Genomic DNA, 12,860 nt, shown 5'->3' on the forward strand with positions numbered 1-12,860 from the left:
CTCCTGCCTCAGCCTCCTGAGTAGCTGGGACTACAGGCATGCACCATCATGCCCGGCTAATTTTTTCCTATATATTTTTAGTTGGCCAATTAATTTCTTTCTATTTTTTGTAGAGACGGGGTCTCACTCTTGCTCAGGCTGGTTTCGAACTCCTGACCTTGAGCGATCCACCCACCTCAGCCTCCCAGAGTGCTAGGATTACAGGCATGAACCACTGCTTCTGGCCTTAAATTTATTTTTAAAATTTAATTTTTAATTATTTTTAGAGATAGGATCTCACTATGTTGCCCAGGCTGGCTTCTAACTCTTGAGTTCAAGAGATCTTCCTGCCTCAGTCTTCCAGGCTTCAGCCACCATGCCTGGCTGAGATTGGCTTTTTCCATTATGCATAATACCCTTAAGATGAATCTAAGTTTTTGTGTGTATCAATAGTTTCTTTTTATTGCTTAGTATTCCACTGTATGAATGTACCACAGTTTGCTTAACCATTCACTAGTTGATGGACATTTGGGTCATTTTCTGTTTTTGGTTATCACAAATAAAGCTGTTGTGAGCACTTGTGAAGGTTTTGTGTAAACATAAGTTTTCATTTCTCTAGGATAAATGTTCAGGAGTAAGTTTGTTGGGTCATACAGTAAGTGTATGTTTAACTTAACTTTACAAGAAAGTGCCAAACTGTTTTCCAGAGCAACCAGTGTTAAGATCTTAAAACTTACATAAGTAATACATGCTCATTGTAAAATAAACATTAAAATAAGGTAGAAATGTATACAGTGAAAAGCAAAATTATAAGCCATGGAACTCTGTACTACCTCTTTCCTGAGAGGTAACTATTACTAGGTTTCCTATATCTTCTTAAAGCTGGGCAAGGTAGTGCTTGCCTGTAATTTCAGCTACTTGGGAGGCTGAGGCAGGAGGATCCCTTGAGCCCAGGAGTTCGACACTAGCTGGGCTTAGGGAGTTCCCCCCCCATGCTCCACCCCCATCTCAAAACAAAAATTTTATTAATTTTTTTAATTAATTTTTTTGTTATGTATCTTTTTAATTCTTATGGGTACATAATAGTTGTATATCTTTATAGGGTACATGTGATGTTTCTATACAAGCATACAATGTGGATTAATCAAATCAGGGTAATTGGGATATCTATCACCTCAGGCATTTATTATTTCTTTGTTAGGAACATTCTAATATCATACTTTTGGTTATTTAAACGTGTACCTTAACTTATTGTTAATTATACTAACATTGTGCCATCAAATACTTTTCATTCTATCTATCTATATTTTTGCACCCATTAACAATCCCCACTTTATCACTCCCTGCCCTCTACCCTTCCCAGCCTATAACCATCATCTACTCTCTGTGTCTATGAGATCAATTGTCAAAACAAAAAAATTTTAAAAAGGATATCTTATGCATATACTAATACATGTATATATAAATATATTCACAAGTGGGATCACACTATACAAGCTATTTGCAAGTTGTTTTTTTCACTTACATCTTGGACATATTTGCAAATCACTAGATAAATATATACTTGTTTTAATGGTGGGCATAGGACTCCATTATATGGATGTTATCATAATTTCTTTAACCAATCCCCTGATAATGCCCATTTCTATTGTTGTCAGTTTCTATTATAGAGCTGTTATGAAAATCTTTCTATATATATATATCTTTGTGTAACTTATATATCTGTATGATAGACTCCTAGAAATGGAATTGCTAGGTCAATTTTACATTTTACTATTCTGAAATACTTTCAAATTTTTCTCATTTTTTTAGCAATTTATACTCCCCCAATGGTATATGAGAGTTCTTAGTTCTTTACCAACACAGTATTATCAAAAATTTAAATTTCTACCAATCTGGTAGGAGAAGAAGTGGTATTTATTTTGCATTTCTTAGTGGTCAATGAAGTTGAGCACTGTTTTCGGTATTTATTAGCCATCTGTATCTCTTCTCCAATAAGTTGACTGTTTATATATAGCCTTTGTTCATTTTTCTATTGGAGTTTTAATTTTTATCTTACTGATTCGTGAAAGTTCTTCATATATTTAGATTAGCCTTTTTCATTTGCGTAGCAAATGTTTTCTCACAGTTTATAGTGTATCTCTTGACCTTGTTTATGGTGTTTTGCTATATATAATTTTTAATTTCTGTAGACTCAAATTTATGTATCTTCAGGTTTCTGGGTTTTAAGTTATGTCTGGAATCACAGAAAATACAAAATATATATGTATGCTGTCCAGAGTAGGAGACTATCTAGAAAATCTAATTTATAATCAGAAATTTGCTCCATTTGCATGGAGTCAGAGCAAAGAGAATTCTGGGATGTTTTATTCAGACTATGGTAAACCTGAAGGATTATCTCTGGTACACTGTAGGGTATGAATTTCTAGTGACCGGAATATTTTTGCATGAAATAGTGTATTGCCCTTTACACAGTATCAAATGTTTGTAAGTTCTAACTATTTATCTCTTCTTTTGCAATATTTCTTATCAGGCACCTAAGCTTTTGTCCTTACAATATTATCTCATGAAGGACATGTTACAAATAATTAAGATTAAGCTTATTTTATGTAAGTTACATATTTCATTTGATAGCATTTTCTCACTTTGTCTTCAAATTCGAAGGGTGAACTCTTTAGGTATTTTGGTACCTTATGAAATAAACTCCACTTCTTAGGATAGGACTGGGACACATAGCACTGTGATCTGTACGTATTGAAGGCTTGAATAGTTTTTGAATGAGCTCTAACAAAAAAAAAAAAAAAAAGAGGGCGGGGGATACTGTGAAATGTACTCAGATGTCAGTATAAATTTGCCACAAAATTTATTTCTGATGTTATACCAGCAACAGTCATTATTCTTCTTCAGTGGTATTTTTCACAAAATAAGAGCAAGTTTACCAGAGAAACTTTTCAGTTTTGTTCAAAGTATAAAACTGCTTAAAGTCTCAGTTGCTACATAGACAATCAACTGAGAACAGAAATTTATAAAACAGTTGAAAAACTATTTGTGCCATGTACTATAAATGTGATGTTTGGAGCAGAAAATCAGTAGTTTTCAGGTAATACTAAAACTAGAAATCATTTAATATCAATTGATATTAAATTGGCACAATTCAATTAAATTAATGTAAAATGATTTGGTACACAGCCCCATTTTTGTATTACTTCAAGTGGAATTTTGTATTAACTTATATAACTCTGTAAATTTTCCACTACTCCCATTTAATGTTCTAGCTGCATCATTCTGTAACTGGAATCTATTAAAAACTGTATAGCATTCTACCAAAGACGGTCTATAAAAGAAATGGAAATTTATTTTGAATAGTATTCCACTCCCCAAAGCTTTAGAGGTAAGTAAAAATGTCTCAGACTTTATTTCTTGTTATTGATATTTAGATGTTTCTGTTTAACTTTTATTGTTTAGTTGATTAAATATACCATAACTTTTTTTTTAAGTTGCAGAAAAAAAATAAGCCCAGAGGATGAAAGACACACAGACGCGGAAGGAATATAATTTAAGGTCTGAAAATAATCATTATATTGCACCAGGAACGCTTTAGAGGTGATATGGGGTGAAAGCTTTACGATTGACACGGGGCTTACAATATTTCTCATTTGGAAAATTTGGTTTGTTATTAAGTATGTATTCATATATATTTTAATCGAAATTTAACAAAAGAAACAGAAATGAAGAGCTCTTAACCAAACACTACTGTATGAACCTAGTAACTTTCTATAACAGTAATGGTGACACTGTAATAGGTCACTTCTTCCAGCCCTAGGAAAAGTGGCGCTTCAGAGGGGCCCTCCCCGTTTTTCTCCCCGGCGTTAGAGAACTCTCAGCGGTCAAAGGTCCAGGACACTGGATTAGAAACAACCAAAAAAAAAAAAAAAAACAGGGGTGATAAAGACCTGGAGTTAACTGGGGTCTAAGGAGCGGAAGGGGTCTTTTAGCACTTCAAACATTGGGGGAGGGTTGGGAAGGCAAGATAAGGAGGAACCTAAATTCCTAACAATGTTGTGAGGCCTCCTCCGCCCACGTTTTCAGGAAAGCAGTGGATGCGCGGGGGAGGCGGGGAAGACCCGGTAGGTCCCCCTGGACGCCTTCTGCCCAAATTTCGATTTCCCTCCGCTTAGCTCCGTCCTATCTCCTCCCCCGCCCCCAGAGTGGCAAACAAATTGGTCGAGCGCCCGGCCTAGCCTAGTAGCTCAGTTCCTTAAGAGTCCTAAACCTTGGAAGCAAGAGACCACGTTTTCTCGTAGACACGAACAGTAGGTTGCCAAGAAAAAAAATGTTTTTCTTTTCCAGGGCCAATCTTCCTGGTAGAGAATCAGCTCGCTTTCTCCCCATACCCGAAGCAAAAGAAAAACCAAAACAAAAAAAAAAACCAAACCCCAAACCAAGCCCCATTAAACCACTTAGGATCAGGTGCCAGAGTTAGGCGGAGTTGGTTCTTTCGGTGGTTAGGGGGAGGGACGAGGGTGCAGCGAGGGTCTAGGAACTAGGGCCGCAGACCCCTCGCCGGGGCGTGTCAAAACAGGGGACTTCGAAGGGTGATGCCCGACTGGGCTGCCACCCGGGAGCGGCACGAGGGGCAGAGGGGCCCAGCGAATGGGTCCCGAGCGAGCCTCGCCTCTGAATTCCCATGGCCCGGGGCTCCGCTGGACATTCCTATCGCCCTCCCCTGAATCCCCCAATAAAGACAGAGAAACCGCAGCTTGATCGAGTCCACGGCGGAAGCGCAGCCAAACGAATGAGTAAGTCAGGCGCGGGCACGGCACCTTGTTTACCCCACTCGGCGGCGCGCCCCTGCGGGCGCCTCGTTTGCAGGCGGCGTCGGAGACGCTGAACCCGGGAGTCAGTCGGCCACTATTGGTCGGTGATTGGGAGGAGGACGCTGGGTGGGAGGGCTGGGAGCCAGGCGTTGCAGTACCAGCTCTCTGCCGCTAGATGCCGCTCCCTCCCAACGGGAGCCAGGCGCGGGTTCGTGGCCGACAGATGGCGCCTGCGCGTTCCATTCGCCTCCAAGTCGCCGAAGAGCGAACACCCCAAACAATCCCGAAGCGCCACCAAAAAAAAAAAAAAAAAAAAAAAAGAAAAAAAAAACCCGCCGGATCCGACCGCCACTTTCAAAACCCCCCACCGCTCTAGAACCGCGGGAGCTTCCGTCCCTGAGTAGAATTCGAGGGTGTAAAGAAGAGGAAGGGGAAAAAATCTTGTACAAGCCCAGGGGTGAAGAAGCCCCCGGCCTGAGAAAGAAGGAAGGAGGAGTGGGGGAGGCGAACAGTCTCGTTGCTGCCTCTGTGTACGCTGAGGGGGGAGGTAAGTTATAAAATGGCGGAGGCGAAGCTTCTAGAAGTTTGGAGGGGCACCCGGAGGGCGCGGAGCCCACCGTGAGGTGTGTATGGTTGAAACAGGGCGAGAGAGAGGAGTTGGGAGGGAAAGAGGTTGGGCACTCTGTTGCCATTTAATTTCCCCTCTGCTTCCTTTGCCCCCATGGGGGGCAGCCATGGAGCGGGTGACTAAGTCCAGGCGGAGAGAACCTTCCTCGCCCCCGCGTCACCCCCAGCCCTCCTTTCTCCCTTCTCCCCCCAAGTCGCTACCCCAACACTTCCAAGGAACTTCCAGCCCCCCTTCCTCCCTACCTCCTACTCCTAGAGTGGCTTTCTACCGCAGGACTCTTCTTTTCGACTACCCTCGCTGAAGATTTTCTCTTCCTTCCCTCGCCCAACTCTCCCTCGGGGCCTCTACGGAGACCCCCCCCCCAATGGGTGGCCCAAAATGGAGAACGCGGAGCAGCGCAAGATGGAGGCTCCGCTTCTCTGTGTAGCATTAGATTTAGGTTTCTTTTCTCCGGCAGGCTCTTAAGCCTAGGAGAGCCAAAACTGGAGGTGGGGTGGGGTGCGAGCCGTAGTCGGGGGAGGAAAGCCGGGGAGGCCGTGGCTGGGGTGGGGGAGAGCGCGGTATCGTGGTGAGGGGAAGGCAGAGAGCAAAATGGTGGTGCTGGGAACCTAGGGGGGAGGGGAGAAAGAGGAGGCTCAGTTGTGTATATTTGGGCCTCGGACCGAGGGAGGCGAGGGAAAATCTACTCTGATCACACCCCTCCCTCGTGCCCCCTCCCTTCTCTCTTCCCCTCCTTCCTTTCCTCCCTCCCTCCCCTCCCTCCCTCTCTTCCTCCCTTCCTAGAGAGGGAACAACATTCATGTGACGGGCCCCTCTGCTTCTCCCCCGCCCCATCATCTCCAGCGCGTGGTGGGGGAACTGCTTGGGAAAGCGATTGGCATCGATCTCTCCATCCCTTCTGAGGCCCGACTTCGGTCAGTTTTCTTAGGGCAACAATTTTATAAATAGGCTGGGGTCTGGCGGTGTTGGCCCCCGCGCGCAGACCTTGCCCCGAAGGGGGCCCTGCCTGCCTGGCATGGGCGGAGGGGGGGAAGGGCGGGAGTGGAAGGCTGTTTGTTGGGGGGTTTTGGCGCCACTTTTGTTTTAGTTTTAGTGCTGCTTTTCATTCCCACCCCCTCCCGCACTGTCTTTCTAAAGGCACGAACTGAGCTGATCCTTGCCCCAGGTAGGCAGCCTCTGCTTTTTCCCTCCACACTTTTATTCTTGCTTGGGGTCGACTTTCTTTTTTCTTCTACCACGTATCCAGAGATCTGTGGACGGCGATTTTGGGACGGAAAGGGTCGGATGGGCCATGGGAGTGAGAAGGTGTGGGAAACAGCATCAAGTAGTTCCGCAAAACTTTGAGCCCCGTTCCCATTTTCTTCTGGCCTAGAATCATAAACGTATTGTTGATTTCGGCCTTTTTTTTTTTTCCCCGTAGAGAGAATGTCCTGTTTTGCCTTTAGTTTTTTTATAAACCGCTGTACTTTCGACATTTAGTTTCCGCTCCCCCTTGGTGTATATGTCATTTTATTTTTAATCCTTAACTGTAATAGGCTGTCGTGTGATTTTTTTTTGTGCTACAGCATTCGGCTTTAATTTTTAATATTGCATTAGTAGTTTCATCCGGTTTGTGAGACTTTCTCCTCTGTGGCCTACAATGTTTTTTATGTTGTTTCCTACCACCCCTTCCCTCTCCCTCCTTTCTCGTATGCTCGTATGTAGTTTTTAAATTGAGGGTCATGGTGTTTGATTAAATGGTTATTTACAGTTTACATGATATATCTATTAGAAACTTTTGATCTGTAGGGTTAGGTGTAAGTAGAGGAGAAGCTTGTGTTGGTTTGCAATGGTTCCTTAAAATGCGCGGGCCGCCCCCCCCAACCTCATCTTCCCTTCACACAGGAGTGTAAATTCCATACCCCTTTTCTCCCACGGACCGCCGTATTTCACAGCAGCCACACCCTGTATTTGTCTCTGTGGATTGGACTCATTATCAGCTTAATTTAGTGACTCTTAAACCACCATGATGGGACTTGCTTAAGCACGAAGCTTCTTTTCCTGTTTAGTCCTAGTGGTTAGTGTCGAAAGAGGAATAATCGAGGTTTCTTGATGAAACCTGGTGCGGTCCAACCTCTGTCTTTTTTCTGTTGTCTTTTTCCTACTCCGGGCTGTTGGCGGTGTCAGCACCGCTGCTGGGGGCGGGGGTGGAGGGGAGAAAGAGTCGGGTTACCGAAGTGCGTCATTCCTGGCTCTAGCAGGGCCTGCTCGGGAGCTGCTGGTGTTTGTTACTGTCCTCGCAGCACTTTCCTGCCAACCTTCTCTCTCTGCGTATTGGTTAGGAGCAAAAGCAGGAGGCGGTCTCCTAATTCTGTCTGTAGCCTAGCGCGTTGCGTTTAAGGGTATATATGAACTTATTTTTTTAAAAAACAACGGCCCTGGAAAGTGGCTACATTTCTATATGTACTTAGACATACAATTCGGGTAGTTTAGACTTGGCTTTTATATACTTCCCAGTGAACAGTAGGGTTAATTTTGAACATTTTAAACCACTTACGTTAAAATCCCTCGTTTCCTTTCTATGTTGATATCAATCTATAGTTAGGTATCAGAAGGACCAGTTAAAGGTGCAAATGTTCAGGGGCTTGTCAAGTGTTTGAATTATAATTTTATGACACATCATGTTAAATAGTCTGGTTTTTTTCGTTTTGAGTTAAGGTGCTGCGTGAATGCAAGCTAATTGCAAGCTAATTGTACATCTTCCTCACATAGTCCTATTTATCCTTTTAAGTATAATTTTAAATATGTCCTTTCGGTTTTATGGATGGACTTCTTTAAAATTCTTAAAAATGGTTCTTTGTGTTTAACTGAAATCTTAAAGAAATTTATCATCTACAAAGAAGTTGTGTAGAGTAGCTGTACAGTTACATTGTTGGATTTTTGACTTAACTTGCTACTCTTTGATACTTATGTTATCTTTGGGTTTTTCTCAGCGTACTTACAGAACACTGTCTTCCTCTTAATTCTTTTTGTGGATGATTATGGGGAGAGGGAATGGGTAGGAGGTAGAGATTAAACCAAAGTGTCCTTGAGTTGATTATTGTAGCTGGATGACTACAGGAGAATTCATTGTTGCTATTATTCTACTCTTGTGTGTACTTAAAAATTTCCATAGTTAGAAAAATTTCCAAATTGTATTGCAATCTTGATGTAATGACTTAATTTTATATTTACATATCAAAATTACTTGCATGGGAAATTTACCCTTGTGTATTAGCCTTGTGTCTAAGTAATTACATAATGCCTGGCAAAACTTTCAGAAATATATTTAAATTGAACCAATATAGAATAAGTCACAAATGCTTATGAATTGGTTCAACTTTAAATGTCTGTAACTTAGTCTGAGTGTGCTTAACATTTAGTTTCCTTTTAAATTCTTTGAAAATAGGAAAAACCCATTTGCAAATTTTGTAAATTCTCTTTGGTGTCTATTTCGTCAAGTTGGAGTTACAGTGAGTCAGTATGAAAGGGATTTACTATTAATAGGAGGGGCTTTGGCACTTGGAATAAGCGACAGTGGAAGGGATTGGGGTGCCATAGGGAGCGTTCCTGGTAGGAAGATCGAGGTAGCTGAATTCAGTTTCAGTATTTAGTGTTTAATGACTGAGTAGAGAAGCAAATTGGAAAAGAAACGTACTTATTAGCTATTCCTTCCCACTGTGAAATAACTATAGTATTCTAAGGTATCAGAGACTGGCAGGGAGGATCAAGTGGGTTTTTTAAACTGATACGAAAATGAATATTTACATTTAAAATGATTTAAATCACCCCCCTCTTTAATATCTGGTGCTATAACAAGTTAAAAGATGATATGTAAAATATCTAATACTTTCTGTTATCATTCTGAGCATTACCCATAAGCAGTAAAAGTGCATTGCTGTTAAAACCCTTGGTTTCCTTAATTAGTATATTCATGAACTGCTTCTAAATTCTTTAAGGTAAGTATTTTTTGCAATTTTGTATTGTTCAGTATTAGGTTTATTTCTTTCCTTTGAGATGTATTTTGGAATATATGTCACAGTTCTGAAGGGAATACAAAATAATTGATGTTTAATTTTTATATTTGATTGTGTTCCCTAATCATTATTAAGCAAAATTCCACCCCAATCTAGGAACAGACATTTTATAACTGTTAACTGTAGTCTGTTTGTATATTTCGTATTCAGTCCTCTAGGTTTAGAAGGATGTTAATGGAAGATACATTACGTATTTCAAGTTTTTATTCATATGCAAATATTCTTAAGTAGATGATGCAGATTGTGGCATCAGATTTATTTTATTGTGGTGAGGCAATAGATAAAACTACTAAACCAGTACATTATGAGTTTGGTAACTTTGAAGTTTAGTTAGGATTTTTTAAAGCCCAACACTTAAATACAAATTTAAATGAAATTAAATTCTACATTTCTTTTTCATTGTTTTCTTTCTTTTTTTTACCTTATCTACTTTTGTGGTCACCTGAGGACATATGAATTAAAATGGATGGAGTGGACTTTGGGGAGCAGGCTTAAGTTCAACTCTGGGAATTTAGGGTTAGATGTGTAAATATGCCATGGACAATTTAGTGATGTTTAATATTCTGCATATTTAACTGATACTGCCCACAGTCATGTGTGGGAAGGTAGTAAACAGTGAATAACATATTCTTTTTACTTTGAGTTCTTTATAATAGAAGACTTAGTTTTTGATGCTGCAAGTTAACTTTTGAACTTAAAATTAACATTAAATTAAAATTTACAGTTTACTATATAGTAGAGCACTGTTTTGAGAGTTGGGAAGAATAGCAAAGAAAAGGAACAGTCCTGGTTAGCTGTGGGCATCAATATGTATTGAAATGTGATTAATTGTTGAAGAATAAAGAAGGAACTTTAAAGATACAGGCTAATTTTAAAGTTCTTTACATTTTTCTTTTGTAGTTTTCTGCATTGATATATGTTTAGGACTTTTAATTTGTGGTTCGATACTGTTCTTGTATAATAATTCTTTGTATCTCCAGGTATCACAAATAGTGGTTATTGCATGGTTTGTTTGGCAAAGATGTGTGAGAACGCAAAATTGTCAGTTTGATTTTTTAGTCTCCTTAGTTGCCTGCTTTGCATTTAATTTAACCAAATTTTACATTTCTTCAATGTAAGTGGTGGTGTTTGGTGGGGAATAATTTTTGTGTTTGTGCATTTAAAAAAGTCTATACATCTTTAGCAGCTATAGAAATCTACCTGAATTGTGTTTTTAATGTATGCTTGCTGTAGTTCTTTGATACTGACTAGTAAACACCAATAAGTCTTTCATAGTAAGTCAAGAGATTATTGAAATTGTTTTCCACTTCTCCTCCCAAAGAAAGAGAGGATGAATAATGTTGATAGTCTGTTCTTTTTAATTATAGTCATATATTGCTTAATGATGGCCTTACATTCTGAGAAATTCATCTTTAGGCGATTTCGTTGTGTGAACATCAGAGTTACTTACACAACCCTAGATGGTATAGTCTACTAAACACCTAGTCTATATTGTATAGCCTATTGCTTTTATGCTATCAACTTATACAGCATGTTACTATACTGAATACTGTATAAAACTTTAACACAATGATAAATATTTGTGTATCTAAACATAAAAAGGCATGGTAAAAATATGGTGTGAAAGATGAAAAATGATAATCTTATGGGAATACATGAGGTCTGTCAACTGAAATGTCATTATGCAGTGCATGACTGTATTTCATTTGGAAAATACACAACTAGGCTTGATGAGACAAACTAGGGAGATTTCTGTAAGCTGTGGATAAATTAGTGGACAACTCGAATGTAAAATTCCTTTGTAAGAGGTAAGTTTAAATTGTGTTGTACGTTGTTGGGAGGGGAAGTAAATCCTATTTACATTTTTGCAAGAATAACATTTGTTGCAATGAGTTTGACCTGTAACTTTTTTTTTTTTTTTGAGACAGAGTCTCGCTTTGTTGCCCAGGCTAGTGAGTGCCATGGCGTCAGCCTAGCTCACAGCAACCTCAAACCCCTGGGCTCTCAAGCAATCCTACTGCCTCAGCCTCCCGAGTAGCTGGGACTACAGGCATGTGCCACCATGCCTGGCTAATTTTTTCTATATATATATCAGTTAGCCAATTAATTTCTTTCTATTTATGGTAGAGATGGGGTCTCGCTCTTGCTCAGGCTGGTTTTGAACTCCTGACCTCGAGCAGTCCGCCCATCTCGGCCTCCTACAGTGCTAGGATTACTGGTATGAGCCACCGTGCAGGCCTGAGCTGTAACTTTTTGATGAAACTTAATTTAACTGTCAATTGAGTTCCGTTTGCATTCCAATAACTATGTTTTAATCTTCTGTTTAATCTCTTCAACCACTTTACAAGATAGGTTGTTCTTACCATTTTGCAGATGGTGAAATTGAGGCTATCAGAGAGTAAATGACTTGTCCAAAGTCACATGTTAATAGACAGCCTTGGATTCAGGCCCACCCAGATTATCCTGATTTGAAAAGCTTTGTGATTTTTTGTTAAACTCAGTTGTATCCCTTATCTGGTTTAGGTCTTGGACTATCTATCATCAGAAAGCATGCATTATTATTTACATTGTACAAAATCAAGGTTTTTCTTCATGTGCAGTACAAGGTAAATGCAGATTTTTAATCAGGGTCTGATGAGTTCCTGCCTGATAAGAGGTCTATATTATATTTTATACTAATAGTTGAAGTAAATCTTAGCTTTGATTTTATTTGAATGTGCTCATTAAAATTTGTGGGATAATATGTTAAATTGTATTCTTGAATTTTTTTTTTTTTTTTTTTTTAGGGGAAAGCATACATACTGTCACACAAACTAGGGAGATTTTGGAGTGGTCTCATAGATGTTTTTTTCTTTATGTCATTTGTGCTCTGTCCAAAATGGAGGTTAAGTGTGTCTGAGGATAGTTTCTCAGTCCTTCAGTTTGTTTATTGAGTGGTTAGATTTGAAGTAAAAATTTAGGCTAATCTTTTAATAATTCAGTGCTCTGGTTCTATAGGGAGATTTTTTTTCTGTTATTTAATAGTACCTCAAACTTTCTCTTTTCTTCTGTTGATATCTCTTCTGTTTGCTTCTACTTTCTGTTAGTTCATCTTTCACTTTATTAAATTTTCTTATTTTATTTTTATCAGGTGATAAATAGTATCAGGGCCCTAGATTATTAGGTTCATTAGTGATCAATATCTTGGTCTTAGTTTTCTTCTTCGTCCCTGCTTTTCATAAATTATAACTGGACTTTTTCTTCTCTGAAAGAATGCTGGATGTTGGATTTCTGAATATATATTAGTGCTTTTCATATACATGAATCATATTTTATATGTATTTTTTAAATTTTAAAAAAGTTTATTATTTTTTTTACAGACAGGGTCTTGCTGTGTTGCCC

At 39.5% G+C, this 12,860-nt stretch overlaps 1 protein-coding gene across 7 annotated transcripts in view; it reads left to right on the forward strand.

Moving 5' to 3' along the window:
* Positions 1–4,409: 4,409 nt before the first annotated feature.
* Positions 4,410–12,860, forward strand: part of STAG2 (STAG2 cohesin complex component) — a 139,469-nt gene continuing 131,018 nt past the window's right edge. Inside the window, exons 1-2 of one of the 7 annotated variants that reach the window (XM_075999191.1) lie at positions 5,403–5,419; positions 6,208–6,338. The gene's annotated coding sequence lies outside the window, so the exon portion shown is untranslated. Of the gene's footprint in view, positions 4,779–4,944; positions 5,420–6,078; positions 6,339–6,385; positions 6,590–12,860 lie in introns of those variants that run through there. The other 6 variants (XM_075999193.1, XM_075999189.1, XM_075999196.1 and 3 more) reach the window with 6 other exon arrangements.

The sequence above is a fragment of the Microcebus murinus genome, chromosome X (genome assembly GCF_040939455.1).
Source record: "Microcebus murinus isolate Inina chromosome X, M.murinus_Inina_mat1.0, whole genome shotgun sequence".
NCBI lineage: Eukaryota > Metazoa > Chordata > Mammalia > Primates > Cheirogaleidae > Microcebus > Microcebus murinus.